The sequence below is a fragment of the Mesoplodon mirus genome (assembly GCF_964341445.2).
Source record: "Mesoplodon mirus genome assembly, chromosome: 8".
NCBI classification, from domain to species: domain Eukaryota; kingdom Metazoa; phylum Chordata; class Mammalia; order Artiodactyla; family Ziphiidae; genus Mesoplodon; species Mesoplodon mirus.
In genome coordinates, this window is record NC_138984.1 from 130,308,375 (window position 1) to 130,328,041 (window position 19,667).

Consider the following 19,667-nt stretch of genomic DNA (forward strand, 5'->3'; position numbering starts at 1 on the left):
GGGGTTCTGCTGGCCTTTCTGCAGGAGTTGCCAGGCTGCCGCCTGTAAAGAAGAGGTTTTGTCACCCATACCTTCCGCTGGAATTTCTCTCCGGACAGAGGTGAGGAAGGAAAAAAGCAGTGGGGGCCGGGACAGGAGGGGTATCTCAGGCAGGGCAATGGAAAGCTTCTGGAAGAGCGCCCGGGGCCAGGACCACCCTGGCTGGCCTGCAGGCACCAAGTTGGCCTGCGTGCTGTCGCTGGTGTGGCTCCACGGTCCTTCCTCTAGGCTTTCAAGCCCTTGTACATATTCAGGTGTTTTACCTGGAAAGGGTGGGAACAGTTCAGCAGCAGCTGGCCTGGGGCTCAGCTCACGTTTACTCACAGATGCCTCGGCACGGTTCCCCAGCTTTGCAATGAGGACGCTCCTTGCGTGGGGGGTGGGTTGATGGCTGTATGGGAGATGGTTCCCCACCTCTGACCAATTTCAGAATTGTTTACCGCTGGAGCAAGTGCCCTGATAGGGTTTTCCTCTGTATAACTCGTCGGTTCAGGTTTTTTTTTCTTTTATGGTTCAAGTTAGATTTTATTCCTCTTTTATGTATTTATAGATATAAGCATGGAAATAATTCATTCCTATAAATACATCTGTGTGACGGGAAGAACTTGTTTCTGTTTTATTTTTAAATTTTATTTTTTAAAATTTTGAAATTTAATTTTATTTATTTTTTTATACAGCACGTTATTATTAGTTATGTATTTTATGCATATACATGTATACAGGTCAATCCCAAACTCCCAACTCATCCCACCACCACCACCCCATGGCTTCCCACACTTGGTGTCCATACGTTTGTTCTCTACCTCTGTGTCTCTATTTCTTCCCTGCAAACCAGTTCATCTGTACCATTTTTAGGCTCCACATATATGCATTAATATACAATATTTGTTTTCCTCTTTGTGACTTACTTCTTTCTGTATGACAGTCTCTCGATCCATCGATGTCTCTACAAATGACCCAGTTTCATTCCTTTTTATGGCCGAGTAATATTCCATTTTATATATGTACCACCTCTTTATCCATTCATCTGTCTGTAGGCATTTAGGTTGCTTCCATTACCTGGCTATTGTAAATAGTGCTGCAATGAACATTGTGGTGAATGTGCCTTTTTGAAATACGGTTTTCTGTGGGTATATGCCCAGAAGTGGGATTGCTGGATCAGATGGTAATTCTATTTCTAGTTTTTTTTAAGGAAACTCCATACTGTTCTCCATAGTGACTGTATCAATTTACATTCCCACCAATAGTGGAAGAGGGGTCCTTTTGTCCACACCCTCCCCAGAATTGGTTGTTTGTAGATTTTCTGATGATGCCGATTCTAACAGGTGTGAGGTGATACCTCACTGTAGTTTTGATTTGCATTTCTCTAATAATTAGTGCTGTTGAGCAGCTTTTCATGTGCGTCTTGGCCATCTCTGTGTCTCCTTTGAAGAAACGTCTCTTTAGATCTTCTGCCCATTTTTGTATTGGGTTGTTTGTTTTTTTAATACTAACCTGCATGAGCTGTTTATATATATTGGAGATTAAACCTCTGTCCATTGATTCGTCTGCAACGATTTTCGCCCATTCTGAGGGATGCCTTTTTCCATTCCCGTGTTTTTTAACAAAAAAGGGAAGAAAGGAAAAGAAGCAGAACACTAATGTGCGTAAAATATGCCTTTTGAAATGGTCATTTTGAAATATGGACGTCCTTTGAATTTTTTGGTCGATATGTGACCCCAGGATTTGTTTTCAGGGCTGGTGTCATTTACAGGCCTGCAATGATTTTGAATATCAACTGACCATTAGCGTTGGGATTAAAGCTGCTGTTGTGTGAAACGGCCACAAGGTGGCAGCAGTTCACCCTTACCAAATCTGGTTACTAGGGCAAGAGAGCCTCACTGGAAGTGGTGTTCTAGATTGGAGTTTAGAATGGAATGTGCCAGGAGAAAGCCCCTCACGTTTGTCTCACTACTTCTTGTTCGTGTTTTTAATTTAATTTTTTATTTTTTATTACAGCAAGTTTGATTACAATGTTTGGCTTGTTGTAGGTGTGGAAGATGTGGTTCTTTTACACATATACAGAAGACTGTTCTTCCTGGGATCCTTTTCCCACGTACGTTATGACAGAATGTTGAGTAGTCCTCTCTTGGTATTCTGTAGGTCTTTGGTGATTATATATGTCACCTGTGTTTGTATATGTCTGTTAACCCCGATATCGTAATGAAACCAATCCTCACACCATTCCATTGGTGAACCATAAGTTTGTTTAATGAATCTGTGATTGCCCTTCTCTGTGGAAATATCTGCCCTGGTATCCATTTTTAGGTAACACCTATAAGTGATATGATATGTTATGTGTCTTTCACTTTCTGACTTACTACAAGTCACGTGATTACTTCTAGACTCATCTACGGTGCTGCAAATGGCATTGTGTCCTTTTATTCCTTGGCTTCTCTTCTGCCTTAGTGGGGTCCATTTTCAACAATTTGATTCCCTGAGGGTTGTGGGTTAGTTGACCTGGGCAGCCTTACCCTGCCGGCCCACCCTCCCCAGGTGTGCCTCGTTGAGATCAATATAAACAGCGCTCCAGGCAGCAATAGCCCCTGAAGCTGTGCCTGACTCCATATTCGCTGCCCCGTCAGCAGTCTCGGGGCTGTGCTGGTGGGAGGGAGTGAGGGGCCACAGCTTTGTGAGTGGCCCGGTGTGAGTGGGGTTCTGCTGGCCTTTCTGCAGGAGTTGCCAGGCTGCCGCCTGTAAAGAAGAGGTTTTGTCACCCATACATTCCGCTGGAATTTCTCTCCGGACAGAGGTGAGGAAGGAAAAAAGCAGTGGGGGCCGGGACAGGAGGGGTATCTCAGGCAGGGCAATGGAAAGCTTCTGGAAGAGCGCCCGGGGCCAGGACCACCCTGGCTGGCCTGCAGGCACCAAGTTGGCCTGCGTGCTGTCGCTGGTGGGGCTCCACGGTCCTTCCTCTAGGCTTTCAAGCCCTTGTACATATTCAGGTGTTTTACCTGGAAAGGGTGGGAACAGTTCAGCAGCAGCTGGCCTGGGGCTCAGCTCACGTTTACTCACAGATGCCTTGGCACGGTCCCCCAGCTTTGCAATGAGGACGCTCCTTGCGTGGGGGGTGGGTTGCTGGCTGTATGGGAGATGGTTCCCCACCTCTGACCAATTACAGAATTGTTTACCGCTGGAGCAAGTGCCCTGATAGTGTTTTCCTCTGTATAACTCGTCGGTTCATGTTTTTTTTTTTCTTTTATGGTTCAAGTTAGATTTTATTCCTGTTTTATGTATTTATAGATATAAGCATGGAAATAATTCATTCCTATAAATACATCTGTGTGACGGGAAGAACTTGTTTCTGTTTTATTTTTAAATTTTATTTTTTAAAATTTTGAAATTTAATTTTATTTATTTTTTTATACAGCACGTTATTATTAGTTATGTATTTTATGCATATACATGTATACAGGTCAATCCCAAACTCCCAACTCATCCCACCACCACCACCCCATGGCTTCCCACACTTGGTGTCCATACGTTTGTTCTCTACCTCTGTGTCTCTATTTCTTCCCTGCAAACAAGTTCATCTGTACCATTTTTAGGCTCCACATATATGCATTAATATACAATATTTGTTTTCCTCTTTCTGACTTACTTCATTCTGTATGACAGTCTCTCGATCCATCGATGTCTCTACAAATGACCCAGTTTCATTCCTTTTTATGGCCGAGTAATATTCCATTTTATATATGTACCACCTCTTTATCCATTCATCTGTCTGTGGGCATTTAGGTTGCTTCCATTACCTGGCTATTGTAAATAGTGCTGCAACGAACCTTGTGGTGAATGTGCCTTTTTGAAATACGGTTTTCTCTGGGTATATGCCCAGAAGTGGGATTGCTGGATCAGGTGGTAATTCTATTTCTAGTTTTTTTAAGGAAAGTCCATACTGTTCTCCATAGTGACTGTATCAATTTACATTCCCACCAATAGTGGAAGAGGGCTCCTTTTGTCCACACCCTCCCCAGAATTGGTTGTTTGTAGATTTTCTGATGATGCCGATTCTAACAGGTGTGAGGTGATACCTCATTGTAGTTTTGATTTGCATTTCTCTAATAATTAGTGCTGTTGAGCAGCTTTTCATGTGCGTCTTGGCCATCTCTGTGTCTCCTTTGAAGAAACGTCTCTTTAGATCTTCTGCCCATTTTTTTGTGTTGTTTGTTTTTTTTAATATTAAGCTGCATGAGCTGTTTATATATATTGGAGATTAAACCTCTGTCCATTGATTCGTCTGCAACGATTTTCGCCCATTCTGAGGGATGCCTTTTTCCATTCCCGTGTTTTTTAACAAAAAAGGGAAGAAAGGGAAAGAAGCAGAGCACTAATGTGCATAAAATATGCCTTTTGAAACGGTCGTTTTGAAATATGGACGTCCTTTGAATTTTTTGGTCGATATGTGACCCCAGGATTTGTTTTCAGGGCAGGTGTCATTTACAGACCTGCAATGATTTTGAATATCAACTGACCATTAGCATTGGGATTAAAGCTGCTGTTGTGTGAAACGGCCACAAGGTGGCAGCAGTTCACCCTTACCAAATCTGGTTACTAGGGCAAGAGAGCCTCAGTGGAAGTGGTGTTCTAGATTGGAGTTTAGAATGGAATGTGCCAGGAGAAAGCCCCTCACGTTTGTCTCACTACTTCTTGTTCGTGTTTTTAATTTAATTTTTTATTTTTTATTACAGCAAGCTTGATTACAATGTTTGGCTTGTTGTAGGTGTGGAAGATGTGGTTCTTTTACACATATACAGAAGACTGTTCTTCCTGGGATCCTTTTCCCATGTACGTTATGACAGAATGTTGAGTAGTCCTCTCTTGGTATTCTTTAGGTCTTTGGTGATTATATATGTCACCTGTGTTTGTATATGTCTGTTAACCCCGATATCGTAATGAAACCAATCCTCACACCTTTCCATTGGTGAACCATAAGTTTGTTTAATGAATCTGTGATTGCCCTTCTCCGTGGAAATATCTGCCCTGGTATCCATTTTTAGGTAACACCTATAAGTGATATGATATGTTATGCGTCTTTCACTTTCTGACTTACTACAAGTCACGTGATTACTTCTAGACTCATCTACGGTGCTGCAAATGGCATTGTGTCCTTTTATTCCTTGGCTTCTCTTCTGCCTTAGTGGGGTCCATTTTCAACAATGTGATTCCCTGAGGTTTGTGGGTTAGTTGACCTGGGCAGCCTTACCCTGCCGGCCCGCCCTCCCCAGGTGTGCCTCGTTGAGGTCAATATAAACAGCGCTCCAGGCAGCAATAGCCCCTGAAGCTGTGCCTGACTCCATATTCGCTGCCCCGTCAGCAGTCTCGGGGCTGTGCTGGTGGGAGGGAGTGAGGGGCCACAGCTTTGTGGGTGGCCCGGTGTGAGTGGGGTTCTGCTGGCCTTTCTGCAGGAGTTGCCAGGCTGCCGCCTGTAAAGAAGATGTTGTGTCACCCATACATTCCGCTGGAATTTCTCTCCGGACAGAGGTGAGGAAGGAAAAAAGCAGTGGGGGCCGGGACAGGAGGGGTATCTCAGGCAGGGCAATGGAAAGCTTCTGGAAGAGCGCCCGGGGCCAGGACCACCCTGGCTGGCCTGAAGGCACCAAGTTGGCCTGCGTGCTGTCGCTGGTGTGGCTCCACGGTCCTTCCTCTAGGCTTTCAAGCCCTTGTACATATTGAGGTGTTTTACCTGGAAAGGGTGGGAACAGTTCAGCAGCAGCTGGCCTGGGGCTCAGCTCACGTTTACTCACAGATGCCTCGGCACGGTCCCCCAGCTTTGCAATGAGGACGCTCCTTGCGTGGGGGGTGGGTTGCTGGCTGTATGGGAGATGGTTCCCCACCTCTGACCAATTACAGAATTGTTTACCGCTGGAGCAAGTGCCCTGATAGTGTTTTCCTCTGTATAACTCGTCGGTTCATGTTTTTTTTTTCTTTTATGGTTCAAGTTAGATTTTATTCCTCTTTTATGTATTTATAGATATAAGCATGGAAATAATTCATTCCTATAAATACATCTGTGTGACGGGAAGAACTTGTTTCTGTTTTATTTTTAAATTTTATTTTTTAAAATTTTGAAATTTAATTTTATTTATTTTTTTATACAGCACGTTATTATTAGTTATGTATTTTATGCATATACATGTATACAGGTCAATCCCAAACTCCCAACTCATCCCACCACCACCACCCCATGGCTTCCCACACTTGGTGTCCATACGTTTGTTCTCTACCTCTGTGTCTCTATTTCTTCCCTGCAAACCAGTTCATCTGTACCATTTTTAGGCTCCACATATATGCATTAATATACAATATTTGTTTTCCTCTTTGTGACTTACTTCATTCTGTATGACAGTCTCTCGATCCATCGATGTCTCTACAAATGACCCAGTTTCATTCCTTTTTATGGCCGAGTAATATTCCATTTTATATATGTACCACCTCTTTATCCATTCATCTGTCTGTGGGCATTTAGGTTGCTTCCATTACCTGGCTATTGTAAATAGTGCTGCAACGAACATTGTGGTGAATGTGCCTTGTTGAAATACGGTTTTCTCTGGGTATATGCCCAGAAGTGGGATTGCTGGATCAGATGGTAATTCTATTTCTAATTTTTTTAAGGAAACTCCATACTGTTCTCCATAGTGACTGTATCAATTTACATTCCCACCAATATTGGAAGAGGGCTCCTTTTGTCCACACCCTCCCCAGAATTGGTTGTTTGTAGATTTTCTGATGATGCCGATTCTAACAGGTGTGAGGTGATACCTCATTGTAGTTTTGATTTGCATTTCTCTAATAATTAGTGCTGTTGAGCAGCTTTTCATGTGCGTCTTGGCCATCTCTGTGTCTCCTTTGAAGAAACGTCTCTTTAGATCTTCTGCCCATTTTTGTATTGGGTTGTTTGTTTTTTTAATATTAACCTGCAAGAGCTATTTATATATATAGGAGATTAAACCTCTGTCCATTGATTCGTCTGCAACGATTTTCGCCCATTCTGAGGGATGCCTTTTTCCATTCCCGTGTTTTTTAACAAAAAAGGGAAGAAAGGAAAAGAAGCAGAACACTAATGTGCGTAAAATATGCCTTTTGAAATGGTCATTTTGAAATATGGACGTCCTTTGAATTTTTTGGTCGATATATGACCCCAGGATTTGTTTTCAGGGCAGGTGTCATTTACAGGCCTGCAATGATTTTGAATATCAACTGACCATTAGCGTTGGGATTAAAGCTGCTGTTGTGTGAAACGGCCACAAGGTGGCAGCAGTTCACCCTTACCAATATATTTCCTGGGATATTTCAGGTGTACCCAGGTTGAGGTTCTTGTAAGCAGTGCAGCCCTCAATTTGGGGGTGGCTCTGTCTTATGGATTTTCAGTTTTCCCAAGGTATATTCCTTAGACTGGAAGTGCCCTTAGCTCTGTAGCTCTGTTGTTTACTTGTTTTAGGGAACACAATGCACTCCTCCAGTGAGGCAGTTGGCAACTTACATCCCGCCCATCAGCATAACAAGGCTCCCTGTTCTCCAGGGCCTGTCTTGCCTTTCTGGTTTTTACACATTTTGTGGATGTCCCTTTTGACCGGTGGGAAGTGATACTTCTTTGTAGTGCAGATTTGCATTGCCCGCTTGCTTGCTTGGCCAAAAAGGGCGTATGCGTTTTCTCCTGAATATATTCAGGAGAAAACGCATACGCCCTTTTTGGCCAAGTGCATCATTGTCGACGTTGTGCCCCTCTTCCTGTGCTTTACAGGCGATTCCAACGTACCTCTTGAAATCTGTTTCCTGCTATTCTGCCTCGCTTTCAAGTCCGCCTCGTTGCCTTCCCTCAACAGATTTTTCGACGATAGTTGGCCTTGATTACTCTGCCAGTTTGTGAATTGCTGTGCCCCTTAGCTCCATTTTTCAACTCGTTTTTTTGTGAGCTGAACGCAAGTCCAAACTTTTGGTTCAGAACCTATACTGGTTCCCGGTGGGTGGCTGAGACTTTGGTTAATTCTTCTTCCTGCCGGGAAATTAGAGTGACATGTGCCCATCCAAATGCCTAGCAGCTACTCTCTCATTGGTTCTCCCTCTTCCCTTTCATCCTCTGCCAAATTGGCAACCTGTGCGAACCAGGAGCTTAAAGGGGCTGTCTCTCCAAGTTGGGAGATTGATAGGAAAGCAGTTGGAAAGTCAAACCGGAGCACCAGGTGAGGGGCTCTTCGTTGAGTTTTAGAAACCTTTCGTATTCACAGTGTGTCCATTCTCTAGGTTTCCCGTACACGTTATAGCTGTAGTAATATTCCCTTCCACCTGGAGAGCTGGGACCCATGGAATGGGTGCCATGCATTATTGCTTTAAAGGGTCTGCATTTGCTCACCCAATCTCACCAATCCTCTCAGTCCCAAGTGTCCAGCCTTATGCCACATCCAGGTGTCATTGTAGATAGGGTCATTCCAGGTTGCATCAGAGACCCTGAAGGAATTGTAAAGAATTTCCCTGTTTCTTTGTTCTGTTTTTGAAATTCCTTTTTAGAGTGGGTTTGAGCTGATTCTCGCTGCCATGTTTATGCCAGTCTAGACACACTTGATTCCCTTACGGAGACATATCAATACATAGGTTTTAAGATTCTTACTAGTCAGATCGATTCCTCTGCGGGAAATATGGGGTTTTGAGTCCCTTTCACTGAGGAAGGGGAAGGTCTTGTCTATTCCATAGTTGGTTTTTGGAACGGTACCTGTGCTTATATCAAACTCTGGTTTGATGCATCACCCCACCTCTCCTTCCCCCTTAAGCAGGCATAAGAGTGTTTTCTAAATGTGAGACTCTGTTCTCTTGCCTAACTCAGTTCATGTGTAGCCATGTTTACAGGATCTTCCTAAGTGATATCTTATGATAAGTTTCTTTTCCTGTGTGACTTCTTTCACTTAGAATCATCGTACCTGAATCCACTCATTTTGCTGCTACTGGTCTTATGACATTGATTTCGTGGCTGAGGGATATTCCATCGTACGTAAGTTCCACAGTGTTTGGAACCATTTTTATATTTCCTGGGATATTTCAGGTGTACCCAGGTTGAGGTTCTTGTAAGCAGTGCAGCCCTCAATTTGGGGGTGGCTCTGTCTTATGGATTTTCAGTTTTCCCAAGGTATATTCCCTAGACTGGAAGTGCCCTTGGCTCTGTAGCTCTGTTGTTTACTTGTTTTAGGGAACACAATGCAATCCTCCAGTGAGGCAGTTGGCAACTTACATCCCGCCCATCAGCATAACAAGGCTCCCTGTTCTCCAGGGCCTGTCTTGCCTTTCTGGTTTTTACACATTTTGTGGATGTCCCTTTTGACTGGTGGGAAGTGATACTTCTTTGTAGTGCAGATTTGCATTGCCCGCTTGCTTGCTTGGCCAAAAAGGGCGTATGCGTTTTCTCCTGAATATATTCAGGAGAAAACGCATACGCCCTTTTTGGCCAAGTGCATCATTGTCGAAGTTGTGCCCCTCTTCCTGTGCTTTACAGGCGATTCCAACGTACCTCTTGAAATCTGTTTCCTGCTATTCTGCCTCGCTTTCAAGTCCGCCTCGTTGCCTTCCCTCAACAGATTTTTGGACGATAGTTGGCCTTGATTACTCTGCCAGTTTGTGAATTGCTGTGCCCCTGAGCTCCAATTTTCAACTCGTTTTTTTGTGAGCTGAACGCAAGTCCAAACTTTTGGTTCAGGACCTATACTGGTTCCCGGTGGGTGGCTGAGACTTTGGTTAATTCTTCTTCCTGCCGGGAAATTAGAGTGACATGTGCCCATCCAAATGCCTAACAGCTACTCTCTCATTGGTTCTCCCTCTTCCCTTTCATCCTCTGCCAAATTGGCAACCTGTGCGAACCAGGAGCTTAAAGGGGCTGTCTCTCCAAGTTGGGAGATTGATAGGAAAGCAGTTGGAAAGTCAAACCGGAGCACCAGGAGAGGGGCTCTTCGTTGAGTTTTAGAAACCTTTCGTATTCACAGTGTGTCCATTCTCTAGGTTTCCCGTACACGTTATAGCTGTAGTAATATTCCCTTCAACCTGGAGAGCTGGGACCCATGGAATGGGTGCCATGCATTATTGCTTTAAAGGGTCTGCATTTGCTCACCCTATCTCACCAATCCTCTCAGTCCCAAGTGTCCAGCCTTATGCCACATCCAGCTGTCATTGTAGATAGGGTCATTCCAGGTTGCATCAGAGACCCTGAAGGAATTGTAAAGAATTTCCCTGTTTCTTTGTTCTGTTTTTGAAATTCCTTTTTAGAGTGGGTTTGAGCTGATTCTCGCTGCCATGTTTATGCCAGTCTAGACACACTTGATTCCCTTACGGAGACATATCAATACATAGGTTTTAAGATTCTTACTAGTCAGATCGATTCCTCTGCGGGAAATATGGGGTTTTGAGTCCCTTTCACTGAGGAAGGGGAAGGTCTTGTCTATTCCATAGTTGGTTTTTGGAACGGTACCTGTGCTTATATCAAACTCTGGTTTGATGCATCACCCCACCTCTCCTTCCCCCTTAAGCAGGCATAAGAGTGTTTTCTAAATGTGAGACTCTGTTCTCTTGCCTAACTCAGTTCATGTGTAGCCATGTTTACAGGATCTTCCTAAGTGATATCTTATGATAAGTTTCTTTTCCTGTGTGACTTCTTTCACTTAGAATCATCGTACCTGAATCCACTCATTTTGCTGCTACTGGTCTTATGACATTGATTTCGTGGCTGAGGGATATTCCATCGTACGTAACTTCCACAGTGTTTGGAACCATTTTTATATTTCCTGGGATATTTCAGGTGTACCCAGGTTGAGGTTCTTGTAAGCAGTGCAGCCCTCAATTTGGGGGTGGCTCTGTCTTATGGATTTTCAGTTTTCCCAAGGTATATTCCCTAGACTGGAAGTGCCCTTGGCTCTGTAGCTCTGTTGTTTACTTGTTTTAGGGAACACAATGCACTCCTCCAGTGAGGCAGTTGGCAACTTACATCCCGCCCATCAGCATAACAAGGCTCCCTGTTCTCCAGGGCCTGTCTTGCCTTTCTGGTTTTTACACATTTTGTGGATGTCCCTTTTGACCGGTGGGAAGTGATACTTCTTTGTAGTGCAGATTTGCATTGCCCGCTTGCTTGCTTGGCCAAAAAGGGCGTATGCGTTTTCTCCTGAATATATTCAGGAGAAAACGCATACGCCCTTTTTGGCCAAGTGCATCATTGTCGAAGTTGTGCCCCTCTTCCTGTGCTTTACAGGCGATTCCAACGTACCTCTTGAAATCTGTTTCCTGCTATTCTGCTTCGCTTTCAAGTCCGCCTCGTTGCCTTCCCTCAACAGATTTTTGGACGATAGTTGGCCTTGATTACTCTGCCAGTTTGTGAATTGCTGTGCCCCTGAGCTCCATTTTTCAACTCGTTTTTTTGTGAGCTGAACGCAAGTCCAAACTTTTGGTTCAGGACCTATACTGGTTCCCGGTGGGTGGCTGAGACTTTGGTTAATTCTTCTTCCTGCCGGGAAATTAGAGTGACATGTGCCCATCCAAATGCCTAGCAGCTACTCTCTCATTGGTTCTCCCTCTTCCCTTTCATCCTCTGCCAAATTGGCAACCTGTGCAAACCAGGAGCTTAAAGGGGCTGTCTCTCCAAGTTGGGAGATTGATAGGAAAGCAGTTGGAAAGTCAAACCGGAGCACCAGGAGAGGGGCTCTTCGTTGAGTTTTAGAAACCTTTCGTATTCACAGTGTGTCCATTCTCTAGGTTTCCCGTACACGTTATAGCTGTAGTAATATTCCCTTCAACCTGGAGAGCTGGGACCCATGGAATGGGTGCCATGCATTATTGCTTTAAAGGGTCTGCATTTGCTCACCCAATCTCACCAATCCTCTCAGTCCCAAGTGTCCAGCCTTATGCCACATCCAGCTGTCATTGTAGATAGGGTCATTCCAGGTTGCATCAGAGACCCTGAAGGAATTGTAAAGAATTTCCCTGTTTCTTTGTTCTGTTTTTGAAATTCCTTTTTAGAGTGGGTTTGAGCTGATTCTCGCTGCCATGTTTATGCCAGTCTAGACACACTTGATTCCCTTACGGAGACATATCAATACATAGGTTTTAAGATTCTTACTAGTCAGATCGATTCCTCTGCGGGAAATATGGGGTTTTGAGTCCCTTTCACTGAGGAAGGGGAAGGTCTTGTCTATTCCATAGTTGGTTTTTGGAACGGTACCTGTGCTTATATCAAACTCTGGTTTGATGCATCACCCCACCTCTCCTTCCCCCTTAAGCAGGCATAAGAGTGTTTTCTAAATGTGAGACTCTGTTCTCTTGCCTAACTCAGTTCATGTGTAGCCATGTTTACAGGATCTTCCTAAGTGATATCTTATGATAAGTTTCTTTTCCTGTGTGACTTCTTTCACTTAGAATCATCGTACCTGAATCCACTCATTTTGCTGCTACTGGTCTTATGACATTGATTTCGTGGCTGAGGGATATTCCATCGTACGTAAGTTCCACAGTGTTTGGAACCATTTTTATATTTCCTGGGATATTTCAGGTGTACCCAGGTTGAGGTTCTTGTAAGCAGTGCAGCCCTCAATTTGGGGGTGGCTCTGTCTTATGGATTTTCAGTTTTCCCAAGGTATATTCCCTAGACTGGAAGTGCCCTTGGCTCTGTAGCTCTGTTGTTTACTTGTTTTAGGGAACACAATGCACTCCTCCAGTGAGGCAGTTGGCAACTTACATCCCGCCCATCAGCATAACAAGGCTCCCTGTTCTCCAGGGCCTGTCTTGCCTTTCTGGTTTTTACACATTTTGTGGATGTCCCTTTTGACCGGTGGGAAGTGATACTTCTTTGTAGTGCAGATTTGCATTGCCCGCTTGCTTGCTTGGCCAAAAAGGGCGTATGCGTTTTCTCCTGAATATATTCAGGAGAAAACGCATACGCCCTTTTTGGCCAAGTGCATCATTGTCGAAGTTGTGCCCCTCTTCCTGTGCTTTACAGGCGATTCCAACGTACCTCTTGAAATCTGTTTCCTGTTATTCTGCTTCGCTTTCAAGTCCGCCTCGTTGCCTTCCCTCAACAGAATTTTGGACGATAGTTGGCCTTGATTACTCTGCCAGTTTGTGAATTGCTGTGCCCCTGAGCTCCATTTTTCAACTCGTTTTTTTGTGAGCTGAACGCAAGTCCAAACTTTTGGTTCAGGACCTATACTGGTTCCCGGTGGGTGGCTGAGACTTTGGTTAATTCTTCTTCCTGCCGGGAAATTAGAGTGACATGTGACCATCCAAATGCCTAGCAGCTACTCTCTCATTGGTTCTCCCTCTTCCCTTTCATCCTCTGCCAAATTGGCAATCTGTGCGAACCAGGAGCTTAAAGGGGCTGTCTCTCCAAGTTGGGAGATTGATAGCAAAGCTGTTGGAAAGTCAAACCGGAGCACCAGGAGAGGGGCTCTTCGTTGAGTTTTAGAAACCTTTCGTATTCACAGTGTGTCCATTCTCTAGGTTTCCCGTACACGTTATAGCTGTAGTAATATTCCCTTCCACCTGGAGAGCTGGGACCCATGGAATGGGTGCCATGCATTATTGCTTTAAAGGGTCTGCATTTGCACACCCAATCTCACCAATCCTCTCAGTCCCAAGTGTCCAGCCTTATGCCACATCCAGCTGTCATTGTAGATAGGGTCATTCCAGGTTGCATCAGAGACCCTGAAGGAATTGTAAAGAATTTCCCTGTTTCTTTGTTCTGTTTTTGAAATTCCTTTTTAGAGTGGGTTTGAGCTGATTGTCGCTGCCATGTTTATGCCAGTCTAGACACACTTGATTCCCTTACAGAGACATATCAATAAATAGGTTTTAAGATTCTTACTAGTCAGATCGATTCCTCTGCGTGAAATATGGGGTTTTGAGTCCCTTTCACTGAGGAATGTGGAGGTCTTGTCTATTCCATAGTTGGTTTTTGGAACGGTACCTGTGCTTATATCAAACTCTGGTTTGATGCAACACCCCACCTCTCCTTCCCCCTTAAGCAGGCATAACAGTGTTTTCTAAATGTGAGACTCTGTTCTCTTGCCTAACTCAGTTCATGTGTAGCCATGTTTACAGGATCTTCCTAAGTGATATCTTATGATAAGTTTCTTTTCCTGTGTGACTTCTTTCACTTAGAATCATCGTACATGAATCCACTCATTTTGCTGCTACTGGTCTTATGACATTGATTTCGTGGCTGAGGGATATTCCATCGTACGTAAGTTCCACAATGTTTGGAACCATTTTTATATTTCCTGGGATATTTCAGGTGTACCCAGGTTGAGGTTCTTGTAAGCAGTACAGCCCTCAATTTGGGGGTGGCTCTGTCTTATGGATTTTCAGTTTTCCCAAGGTATATTCCCTAGACTGGAAGTGCCCTTGGCTCTGTAGCTCTGTTGTTTACTTGTTTTAGGGAACACAATGCACTCCTCCAGTGAGGCAGTTGGCAACTTACATCCCGCCCATCAGCATAACAAGGCTCCCTGTTCTCCAGGGCCTGTCTTGCCTTTCTGGTTTTTACACATTTTGTGGATGTCCCTTTTGACCGGTGGGAAGTGATACTTCTTTGTAGTGCAGATTTGCATTGCCCGCTTGCTTGCTTGGCCAAAAAGGGCGTATGCGTTTTCTCCTGAATATATTCAGGAGAAAACGCATACGCCCTTTTTGGCCAAGTGCATCATTGTCGAAGTTGTGCCCCTCTTCCTGTGCTTTACAGGCGATTCCAACGTACCTCTTGAAATCTGTTTCCTGCTATTCTGCCTCGCTTTCAAGTCCGCCTCGTTGCCTTCCCTCAACAGATTTTTGGACGATAGTTGGCCTTGATTACTCTGCCAGTTTGTGAATTGCTGTGCCCCTGAGCTCCATTTTTCAACTCGTTTTTTTGTGAGCTGAACGCAAGTCCAAACTTTTGGTTCAGGACCTATACTGGTTCCTGGTGGGTGGCTGAGACTTTGGTTAATTCTTCTTCCTGCCGGGAAATTAGAGTGACATGTGCCCATCCAAATGCCTAACAGCTACTCTCTCATTGGTTCTCCCTCTTCCCTTTCATCCTCTGCCAAATTGGCAACCTGTGCGAACCAGGAGCTTAAAGGGGCTGTCTCTCCAAGTTGGGAGATTGATAGGAAAGCAGTTGGAAAGTCAAACCGGAGCACCAGGAGAGGGGCTCTTCGTTGAGTTTTAGAAACCTTTCGTATTCACAGTGTGTCCATTCTCTAGGTTTCCCGTACACGTTATAGCTGTAGTAATATTCCCTTCAACCTGGAGAGCTGGGACCCATGGAATGGGTGCCATGCATTATTGCTTTAAAGGGTCTGCATTTGCTCACCCTATCTCACCAATCCTCTCAGTCCCAAGTGTCCAGCCTTATGCCACATCCAGCTGTCATTGTAGATAGGGTCATTCCAGGTTGCATCAGAGACCCTGAAGGAATTGTAAAGAATTTCCCTGTTTCTTTGTTCTGTTTTTGAAATTCCTTTTTAGAGTGGGTTTGAGCTGATTCTCGCTGCCATGTTTATGCCAGTCTAGACACACTTGATTCCCTTACGGAGACATATCAATACATAGGTTTTAAGATTCTTACTAGTCAGATCGATTCCTCTGCGGGAAATATGGGGTTTTGAGTCCCTTTCACTGAGGAAGGGGAAGGTCTTGTCTATTCCATAGTTGGTTTTTGGAACGGTACATGTGCTTATATCAAACTCTGGTTTGATGCATCACCCCACCTCTCCTTCCCCCTTAAGCAGGCATAAGAGTGTTTTCTAAATGTGAGACTCTGTTCTCTTGCCTAACTCAGTTCATGTGTAGCCATGTTTACAGGATCTTCCTAAGTGATATCTTATGATAAGTTTCTTTTCCTGTGTGACTTCTTTCACTTAGAATCATCGTACCTGAATCCACTCATTTTGCTGCTACTGGTCTTATGACATTGATTTCGTGGCTGAGGGATATTCCATCGTACGTAACTTCCACAGTGTTTGGAACCATTTTTATATTTCCTGGGATATTTCAGGTGTACCCAGGTTGAGGTTCTTGTAAGCAGTGCAGCCCTCAATTTGGGGGTGGCTCTGTCTTATGGATTTTCAGTTTTCCCAAGGTATATTCCCTAGACTGGAAGTGCCCTTGGCTCTGTAGCTCTGTTGTTTACTTGTTTTAGGGAACACAATGCACTCCTCCAGTGAGGCAGTTGGCAACTTACATCCCGCCCATCAGCATAACAAGGCTCCCTGTTCTCCAGGGCCTGTCTTGCCTTTCTGGTTTTTACACATTTTGTGGATGTCCCTTTTGACCGGTGGGAAGTGATACTTCTTTGTAGTGCAGATTTGCATTGCCCGCTTGCTTGCTTGGCCAAAAAGGGCGTATGCGTTTTCTCCTGAATATATTCAGGAGAAAACGCATACGCCCTTTTTGGCCAAGTGCATCATTGTCGAAGTTGTGCCCCTCTTCCTGTGCTTTACAGGCGATTCCAACGTACCTCTTGAAATCTGTTTCCTGCTATTCTGCTTCGCTTTCAAGTCCGCCTCGTTGCCTTCCCTCAACAGATTTTTGGACGATAGTTGGCCTTGATTACTCTGCCAGTTTGTGAATTGCTGTGCCCCTGAGCTCCATTTTTCAACTCGTTTTTTTGTGAGCTGAACGCAAGTCCAAACTTTTGGTTCAGGACCTATACTGGTTCCCGGTGGGTGGCTGAGACTTTGGTTAATTCTTCTTCCTGCCGGGAAATTAGAGTGACATGTGCCCATCCAAATGCCTAGCAGCTACTCTCTCATTGGTTCTCCCTCTTCCCTTTCATCCTCTGCCAAATTGGCAACCTGTGCAAACCAGGAGCTTAAAGGGGCTGTCTCTCCAAGTTGGGAGATTGATAGGAAAGCAGTTGGAAAGTCAAACCGGAGCACCAGGAGAGGGGCTCTTCGTTGAGTTTTAGAAACCTTTCGTATTCACAGTGTGTCCATTCTCTAGGTTTCCCGTACACGTTATAGCTGTAGTAATATTCCCTTCCACCTGGAGAGCTGGGACCCATGGAATGGGTGCCATGCATTATTGCTTTAAAGGGTCTGCATTTGCTCACCCAATCTCACCAATCCTCTCAGTCCCAAGTGTCCAGCCTTATGCCACATCCAGCTGTCATTGTAGATAGGGTCATTCCAGGTTGCATCAGAGACCCTGAAGGAATTGTAAAGAATTTCCCTGTTTCTTTGTTCTGTTTTTGAAATTCCTTTTTAGAGTGGGTTTGAGCTGATTCTCGCTGCCATGTTTATGCCAGTCTAGACACACTTGATTCCCTTACGGAGACATATCAATACATAGGTTTTAAGATTCTTACTAGTCAGATCGATTCCTCTGCGGGAAATATGGGGTTTTGAGTCCCTTTCACTGAGGAAGGGGAAGGTCTTGTCTATTCCATAGTTGGTTTTTGGAACGGTACCTGTGCTTATATCAAACTCTGGTTTGATGCATCACCCCACCTCTCCTTCCCCCTTAAGCAGGCATAAGAGTGTTTTCTAAATGTGAGACTCTGTTCTCTTGCCTAACTCAGTTCATGTGTAGCCATGTTTACAGGATCTTCCTAAGTGATATCTTATGATAAGTTTCTTTTCCTGTGTGACTTCTTTCACTTAGAATCATCGTACCTGAATCCACTCATTTTGCTGCTACTGGTCTTATGACATTGATTTCGTGGCTGAGGGATATTCCATCGTACGTAACTTCCACAGTGTTTGGAACCATTTTTATATTTCCTGGGATATTTCAGGTGTACCCAGGTTGAGGTTCTTGTAAGCAGTGCAGCCCTCAATTTGGGGGTGGCTCTGTCTTATGGATTTTCAGTTTTCCCAAGGTATATTCCCTAGACTGGAAGTGCCCTTGGCTCTGTAGCTCTGTTGTTTACTTGTTTTAGGGAACACAATGCACTCCTCCAGTGAGGCAGTTGGCAACTTACATCCCGCCCATCAGCATAACAAGGCTCCCTGTTCTCCAGGGCCTGTCTTGCCTTTCTGGTTTTTACACATTTTGTGGATGTCCCTTTTGACCGGTGGGAAGTGATACTTCTTTGTAGTGCAGATTTGCATTGCCCGCTTGCTTGCTTGGCCAAAAAGGGCGTATGCGTTTTCTCCTGAATATATTCAGGAGAAAACGCATACGCCCTTTTTGGCCAAGTGCATCATTGTCGAAGTTGTGCCCCTCTTCCTGTGCTTTACAGGCGATTCCAACGTACCTCTTGAAATCTGTTTCCTGCTATTCTGCTTCGCTTTCAAGTCCGCCTCGTTGCCTTCCCTCAACAGATTTTTGGACGATAGTTGGCCTTGATTACTCTGCCAGTTTGTGAATTGCTGTGCCCCTGAGCTCCATTTTTCAACTCGTTTTTTTGTGAGCTGAACGCAAGTCCAAACTTTTGGTTCAGGACCTATACTGGTTCCCGGTGGGTGGCTGAGACTTTGGTTAATTCTTCTTCCTGCCGGGAAATTAGAGTGACATGTGCCCATCCAAATGCCTAGCAGCTACTCTCTCATTGGTTCTCCCTCTTCCCTTTCATCCTCTGCCAAATTGGCAACCTGTGCAAACCAGGAGCTTAAAGGGGCTGTCTCTCCAAGTTGGGAGATTGATAGGAAAGCAGTTGGAAAGTCAAACCGGAGCACCAGGAGAGGGGCTCTTCGTTGAGTTTTAGAAACCTTTCGTATTCACAGTGTGTCCATTCTCTAGGTTTCCCGTACACGTTATAGCTGTAGTAATATTCCCTTCCACCTGGAGAGCTGGGACCCATGGAATGGGTGCCATGCATTATTGCTTTAAAGGGTCTGCATTTACTCACCCAATCTCACCAATCCTCTCAGTCCCAAGTGTCCAGCCTTATGCCACATCCAGCTGTCATTGTAGATAGGGTCATTCCAGGTTGCATCAGAGACCCTGAAGGAATTGTAAAGAATTTCCCTGTTTCTTTGTTCTGTTTTTGAAATTCCTTTTTAGAGTGGGTTTGAGCTGATTCTCGCTGCCATGTTTATGCCAGTCTAGACACACTTGATTCCCTTACGGAGACATATCAATACATAGGTTTTAAGATTCTTACTAGTCAGATCGATTCCTCTGCGGGAAATATGGGGTTTTGAGTCCCTTTCACTGAGGAAGGGGAAGGTCTTGTCTATTCCATAGTTGGTTTTTGGAACGGTACCTGTGCTTATATCAAACTCTGGTTTGATGCATCACCCCACCTCTCCTTCCCCCTTAAGCAGGCATAAGAGTGTTTTCTAAATGTGAGACTCTGTTCTCTTGCCTAACTCAGTTCATGTGTAGCCATGTTTACAGGATCTTCCTAAGTGATATCTTATGATAAGTTTCTTTTCCTGTGTGACTTCTTTCACTTAGAATCATCGTACCTGAATCCACTCATTTTGCTGCTACTGGTCTTATGACATTGATTTCGTGGCTGAGGGATATTCCATCGTACGTAAGTTCCACAGTGTTTGGAACCATTTTTATATTTCCTGGGATATTTCAGGTGTACCCAGGTTGAGGTTCTTGTAAGCAGTGCAGCCCTCAATTTGGGGGTGGCTCTGTCTTATGGATTTTCAGTTTTCCCAAGGTATATTCCCTAGACTGGAAGTGCCCTTGGC